Raw genomic sequence first — 7327 nt, 5'->3', positions numbered from 1 at the left:
TCCAGAAGAGAGATCCAGTTGAAAGAAGCAGGTCACTGTCGTGAGCCACACCCTTCCTCTCCCTCTCCCTGCTTCATAACTGGTGTGAAGTGACCAGCTTTGCCTGTTACTGGCTTCCTACCATGAGGTGGAGCCTTGCCTCAGGCCCCATCAAAGAGCCACCTGCTGGGAACATACAGTATCTGCCTCCTTCCAAGGAGCAGACAAATACAAGAGGAACAAGGGATGGAGGCGCCTCTGCTTATTTCCTTGCATGTTCCTCCCTCGAGGCTTCAGAACTGGTCTTTAAAAAACATTTAGCCAAGTCCTTAATGTGTTTTACCAAACACTTTTCCCCATGATTTCTAAACCCATGTGTTATTTCAAGAATAATAGAAACCATGTGTCCCTGACATAGTCACACTTAAATCATCAAGATGCTATTTTGTTAGACCTTTTTGATGTCTTTTGAGTTTTTTTTTTTAAATGGGACCCTCCTAGGAGCAGCAAGTCCCCATCACAAATAAACAAATAATAAAACAAGAAAAAGGCCTGAATCAGGACCCAGTTTCAGACTAGCCTTGTGGGACAGATTTGAGACTTGGCAAGTGGCGTAATTCTTCCCCCGCCCCAGGAGAGGCTGAGAATAGAAACTGGTGTCTGATGGTCATTTCTGAATTGCATAATTCTGTTTATAGATCCAGAAGAGAACTTGAATTCAGTGAGAACCCGTCTGATGACTCTACAGAACTCATTCTTGCAAAGACAAAAAAAAAAAAAAAAAAAAAAAGTGTGACACAGAAGCCCAGTCATGAGATTCAGTGGAGACCAAACAGGGGAGACTGCATGGAAGTTGACACCTCGGGGAACACTCAGTCATGTGTGTCCAGAAAAGCTGCCTGGGTTACGGTGACCTAGATTCCCAACGCTCCAAGCTGGAGCCTTCCTTTCTCTTGGAATTCTGTGCTGAACTCACCCATAATTCATCAGCCTGCCCCTCTGAGAACTCGTCTACAGCCAGAGACAGTTTACAGTTGTGCTTTGCTCTTCCTACGTCCAGGTCAGTGGAGAGATGCCAAGTGAGATTGCAGAGGCTTCACTCAGCTTCTCCAGGGTGCAGCTGGTGAAGGAGACAGAGTGAACACTGGGGTCAGGCAGTTGGATTCAGATCCTACCACTGCCACTCACCAGTTGTGTGACCTTGGGCAAGGTCTTTCTAAAGCTGATTCTTCATCAGCAGAAGGGACATGCCTGCTCCTTTGGGTGAGGGTGTGAAGTTGTGACTCATGCTGCTGAATGCAAGAGACTCAGCTAAACTAAAGTTATTATTCTGACACCTCACTGGATGTGGGAAAAGATCTTGCAATGATTACTTAAATTAACAGCATTTTAGACCTTGGGGGATCGCCGTCTTCATAAAACAGTTTAATAAAGGACACAGGTGTTAAATTGGAAGAGCTGACCCACCGGACACTGTTAATTATTCTTGCCTGTCCAGTCACTTCACATATGCCACTGTTTGGTTTCCATCAGCTAGCAAGTCACCACTCCATAAACCACCATTTTCAGCCCCTGGTGGATAAGGGCATCTCTGTTTTGCAAAATTCTTAAGAGTTCTTTAGAATTTTAGGACTGGAAGATGGTCTCATTCCCCACTTTACAGACAAGGCAGGAACATAAGCCAGGGTGCTGGGGGACTCGTGCAAGCTCTCGATGGTGTGCACTAGTGTTGGGATGAAGACTCAGGCTGTTGGTTTCCAGGTGCCCTCTCCCTCCTCCCCTCCCCTCCTCCTTCCCCATTCTCCTCCCTCATCTCCTCCTCCTTCTCTGTGTTGACTCATCACATCTGGTTTTTTTTTTCTTTTAACCAGAACCCAGAACCCATAGACTGTTTTTAAAACTAGCCTTTATTTACTGGTCAGATGGACCAACTCTCTCATCAGAGAGTGATGAAGAGTTCAATTTCTGAGTGTCCCCACCCACTGAGTGCCAGTGGCATGCTACTCAGCACGATAGCCAGTGACACACGCAGAGGCCTGTTTGTGATTATTGAAAACTAGGGGGAATTGATGGGTTTGGGAAACATTTTTAGAGGGTTTTACTAAAGAGAAAAAGAAAGGGCATCTGGTATATGCTAATTGACAGATTATTTCAGAGGAGTCCAAAATATGAAATACAAATTGCCAAACTCAAGGAAGTCTGAAGTGTGATATTTGCTGAGATGTTCAGGATTGCTGAGCTGGTGACCTGCACTCTGCTCAGGCATGAGTCATAGTTTCCACCCAGCCTCAGCTTCTGCTGCTCTGCCTGGCTAATCTGAGCTCCTGAACTGGGTGCAGACATCCAGGTGATTGCGGTTGCCACCTGTCATTAAAAATGTACCCCTCCTTGTCCCATCTAGCACCGAATCAGGCGGCTATAGCTGGAGGCTCTGAGGCAGAAGGAAAAAGATGACCACGATGGACCTGAAGCACAGATGTCCTTTTGGAGAGGGACACAGCTGGTGGCTGCTGAGACAGCTCACAGTTAAAAGTGCTTACTGCCTGTCAACCTGAGTTTGATCACTGGAACCCACAGGGTGGAAGAAGAGAACCAATGGCCGCAAGTTGTCCTTTGACCTTCACATATGAGAAACAGTGTGTGTTTGCCCATGTATGGGGAGGACCAAGAGGAGAGATGAAGTCTTCTGCAATATGGAGAGAGTTGTGGAGAAGACCTAAAATCACATGTGCTGAAAGACATTCCACCCCTCTTGCCACAACTGAGGAATGCCTTGTCCATGCCGCTGCTTTCCGGGCAGCTTAACCTGGGATGCAGCCCAGATGTTCCCAGCTGTGGGAGCCTGGCCTAGGGTGGGAAAATGCAGGAGGCCCTTATGGATGGCTGCCACCTTCCCTCAAAGTTGGCTGACTCTCCCTACAAAACAATGAAGCCAACAAACAAACTGCCAAGCAAACACAGTGGAGTGGGTGACTGTTTTTTAAATGATTTCATTAAGTAAAATATTTTAATTCATATTATACACTGTTTACATCTATTCTTTGGTGCTATCATACATGCATGCCTACAAAGCAGCTTGATTGTACCCACAGGCGGCTTCCTCCCCAGTACCTGGAGTCACAACCGTATATGGTTTCCCACAGTTCCCAGCAGCATGTACATAAAGGGAGAAGAGGGTGCTCCGTGTGTGGAGGGAAGAGGAGAGAAAATGCAATGGGATGACATTTATTGGACAGCCATGTAGGACTCACAAAAGATGTGCCAGGATAGCTGAGAGTTTCCAAGGCAACAATAACCAACAGTATCTAGCTAGCTCTTGGTTGCCAGCGTCTTCTGAAAACTCAGTATCAGTACATAGTAATTGTAATCTCAAAAGCTCTCTTCGATTTCCTGGGCCTCAAGTTCTTCAAAATCATGGACTTGGGATCAGGTAGACTTTGCTGTGAGGTCACAGACATCAGGGATGGTGGCACACACTTGCGATCTTAGCTCTTGGTAGGCTGAGGCAGAAGGATCACAAAGGTCAGCTTGAATGACATAGCAAGTCCTTGTCTCAAAAAAAAAAAAAGTCAGAATGACAAGGGCTCTAACGTTATGAGGCAGGTCCTTGTGGTGTCACTTTTTGCCATTTTATTGATATGGAAACTGAGGTGGTGGGAATACAAGTTAAATTCAGTAACCTCTGAGGCCATGAAGCCACCAAACAGCAAAGTGGCTTTGAGCCTCTGTATTGTATGCTACAGAATTGATATGCAAGCAGCTATTAGGCCAAGGCTCCAAGGATAGAAAGTGACCAAGGTCAGGGCATGTGACCACTCAGTAGCAACTCCATCTGTGAAACAGCTGAGAAATAGAAGGAGATTAAAGGGCATCTATTTAGCAGGTTGGAAGAAAGTTACATAAAAGGGGACTTCAGATTAGTGTTGAGCCCTCTCCTTCTTAGAGCAAGTTTGCCCTCATCTTCTGCTGGCACCCTCATTGCTATAGCAATTTAAGAAGTAACATGGGATTGCCCCTCCTGCCACTTTGCCCTGAGCCCTACTCTCAATCAGCCAGGTTAAACCACCCCCTTAATTACCAGTGGGAGCTCAGTCTTGCACAAGGAGAGCACGGACGATAAGTTAAAACAAGGGACCTTTGTCTGGTGCACACAGTTAGGCATCACAGTCACCTTAATTATGCAATGATGTCACTCGCTACCCAGGAGAAGTTCTGAGGCTTAAACCCTGGGAGGCCCGTGAGTAATGAGCAGTGAGCCGTGAGCACCTCCTCTGCAGAGTTACTGCACATGGGAACTGGAAAGGGAGACGGTGAGAGGCAGGAGAATAGGATGGCCAGAGAATTGTGACCAAATCTTGATCCCTGGGCTATGTGATCGGAAAGTGCTCCCAGTTTGGGCAATAACGTAAAGATGCAACTTGTTGTCCGGGGTGATACATAAGGACCTGGATTCTGATCCTCACACCTTCATAAAAATCCAGGCCAGGTGTACGTGAAATCCCAGCATGGGGCAGGAGAATGCGGAGGGTCACTCTATCCCATCAGTGAGCTTCAAGTTCAATAAGACCCTGTCACAAAATAATGAGGTAAAGAGGGACAGAGTGAACACCTGATGCCAACCCCAGCCTTAGTATACATCCAGATACATGAACAGAGAGAGAGAAACACACACAGAGAGAGACACAGAGACAGACAGACACACACAAACACACACACATAGAAACACACCAGAGAGAGAGAGAGAGAGACAGAGAGAGAGAAACACACAGAGAGAGAGACACAGAGACAGACACACACAAACACACACACATAGAAACACACCAGAGAGAGAGAGAGAGAAACACACACACACACACACACACACACACACACACACACACCACATAGATACACACCAGAGAGAGAGAGAGAGAGACAGAGAGAGAGAAACACACACACACACACACACACACACACACACACCACATAGACACACACGAACACACACCACACATCGACACACACAGAGAAAGAAACACACACACACACACCACACATAGACACACACACACACACACACACACACACACACACACACACACACACACACACACAAACCACAAAATAAAGTGAGGTGGTGAAGTGTTTGACGAAGACCCCCTAACATCCCTCTCTGGTCTCCAGATGCACGCACACACATGTGTGTGTGAGTACACTCCACACTCCACACCCCACACCCCACACAAATATTTCCTACAAGATAGAAAGATGCCAGTGAAATAGCACATTCGTGCCTAGGGCAGTTTCCAGAGAACAGAATCACTTGGATATTGTGCCATAGCAAGGGGACCTCTTGGCACTGAGAAGACTGCAGCCCTTGCCACCCAAGAAGAGCCCAACTGAGACTTCCTGTCACTGAGGCCTGGCCTCCTCAAAATCCTACGCTGAGACTGTCATATGTCACTTCACTTCTGTGGACCTCTGTTTCATAACACAAACTTAAGATTGGCCAGGCTTTGCTTGGGGACCCTGGCTAGCAGAGGATGTCCCACGCAGAGCTTCCATTTACTCCTACACACGAATGGAAGACAAATGCCTATGGGGACACAGATGAGGCTGTGGTTTCTTCCCAACAGAGTGACAGCTTGATCACCGCCAGCTTCCAAGGCTTTTGACTACTAGGCTAAGCCAGCCTCTGCCCCATTCTGTCTCTCGCCAGTACATTAGTTGCTGGGGTCACACAATCCCTTCAGCTCCTTGTCTCTTCCTCGCTGACGGTGGATAGATGTACTCGTTGACACACAGTCATGCAGGCACGTGCTCACACATGCAGGCACACTCATTCACACAGAGCCACACATGCCCATACACACTCAGGCATTCACCCATAGACATCAGCACGCTTGCTCATACTCACGGACCCTACACCATCCACAAAGGAGACAGAACTCCCCATGCACCAAGATCCATCAATAGATAAGAGGTCCAAGGCCTGCATGCAATTTCCTGGGAAATGGACAGAAAATGGCCTTTAATACAGAGGACATGAGCTTAGCATGGAGGCTTTGTGATCCAAGTCACAGAGCTGACATGGCTTCATGGGATCCAGAGGCACAGCCGGGTAGTGCTTGCTTAAGGGAAATGTCCCACCAGGAAGACAAGGCCACCCATGGAACGTTGCCTTCTTGCTAATCCTAGGCTTATTTATAGTGCGAGTCCTGGGAAACAAATGTTCCGGCCACACCCGTGAGAGCACTCTCCTGGGCGAGCTCTTGCCTTGAGAGTACCTAGGAGAAGCTACAGCCAACTACAGAGAGCATGCTGGTCAGGAGGCCAAGGCATACATGGGAGAGAGACATATGTAAGTGGTGGCTGGGTTGGAGTAGGGTGTTGAAGACAGTGGTAGACACTGTGATAGCACTGACACAAGTCAGGGGAACAAAGATGGACCCTTCCAGGGACCTGCACGGGAGCACAGACCCTTCCAGAACCTGCACGGGGAGCACAGACCTTCTGATGCTGCCATGTCCAAGTTCTGGCCCCCAGAGCTGAGAGGGTGTTGTCTTGTTTAATCTGCTGGATTTGTTTCTCAGTCACAGAGAAGTGATACCGGAGGCTGTGAGATGCTTTTCTGAGATGGCTGCAACAGGCTTCCGTGGGAATGAGAGCCTGTGTCATATCACAAGTGAAGAACGAGGAAGGAAGCAGGGATTCAGAAGGGCGGCTTGGCTCAGGGACCATCTAAGGAGGTGGAGTCAGTGTGGCAGAAGGTGTGTGTGTGTGTGTGTGTGTGTGTGAGAGAGAGAGAGAGAGAGAGAGAGAGAGAGAGAGAGAGAGAGAGACATGCTTTCTGCTGACCTTGCTACCTAGAGAACTGATTGACTACTAGTTTAAGGATATTGTTAGGATTTAGCAAGTTCATGTCAGACAGAGAAATGTCTTTTAAAAAACTCCCTTATATTCATAGGAGAGAAACCTGAAGCCCTGATGAGTCCTAATTAAAAAAAAAAAAAAGACAGAAAAAGAGTGAAGAGCTGACTCATTTGAATGGGAGCAGCTCGCCTGGTCTTGAGGGCTGACTCATTTGAATGGGAGCAGCTTGCCTGGTCTTGAGGACTCCATTCTTAGCCAGTCTGTTCAAATTCCAAGGCAGCCAGAGTGCTCTGGTGTCTGCATCATCTCTGCCAGGATGGGAAGCCCCCAAGCTATGTGGAAAAACAAAATATTTTCATCATTTGACATGACAACGCTTGTGGCTGTTGAGAAAGAAGAGCTGGCACTGTCTTCTCTCACTCCCACTGTCCCTGGTAGTAGACTCAGGTCTCCAGTTCATGGACAGAATAGAATTCGTGGGCAATCAAGAGAGACA

General features: G+C 47.5%; 2 long non-coding RNA genes across 2 annotated transcripts; one reads left to right on the top strand and one right to left on the bottom strand.

Annotated features, from left to right (window-relative positions):
- The first annotated feature begins 784 nt into the window (after nt 1-784).
- Nucleotides 785-2999, top strand: LOC113835049. Its single transcript, XR_003484178.2, has 2 exons — nt 785-1039; nt 2381-2999. It is a non-coding gene; the product is annotated as an uncharacterized LOC113835049 (long non-coding RNA).
- LOC118238624 lies at nt 2947-6959 on the bottom strand. Its single transcript, XR_004769435.1, has 3 exons — nt 6469-6959; nt 4445-4547; nt 2947-3479 (listed from the first exon to the last, which is right to left on the bottom strand). It is a non-coding gene; the product is annotated as an uncharacterized LOC118238624 (long non-coding RNA).
- Between the last annotated feature and the right edge of the window lie 368 nt (nt 6960-7327).

This window comes from Cricetulus griseus, chromosome 3 (genome assembly GCF_003668045.3).
Source record: "Cricetulus griseus strain 17A/GY chromosome 3, alternate assembly CriGri-PICRH-1.0, whole genome shotgun sequence".
Classification (NCBI taxonomy): domain Eukaryota; kingdom Metazoa; phylum Chordata; class Mammalia; order Rodentia; family Cricetidae; genus Cricetulus; species Cricetulus griseus.
The sequence above is the reverse complement of the archived record's forward strand: the minus strand, read 5'-3'. Positions and strand labels throughout refer to the sequence as shown.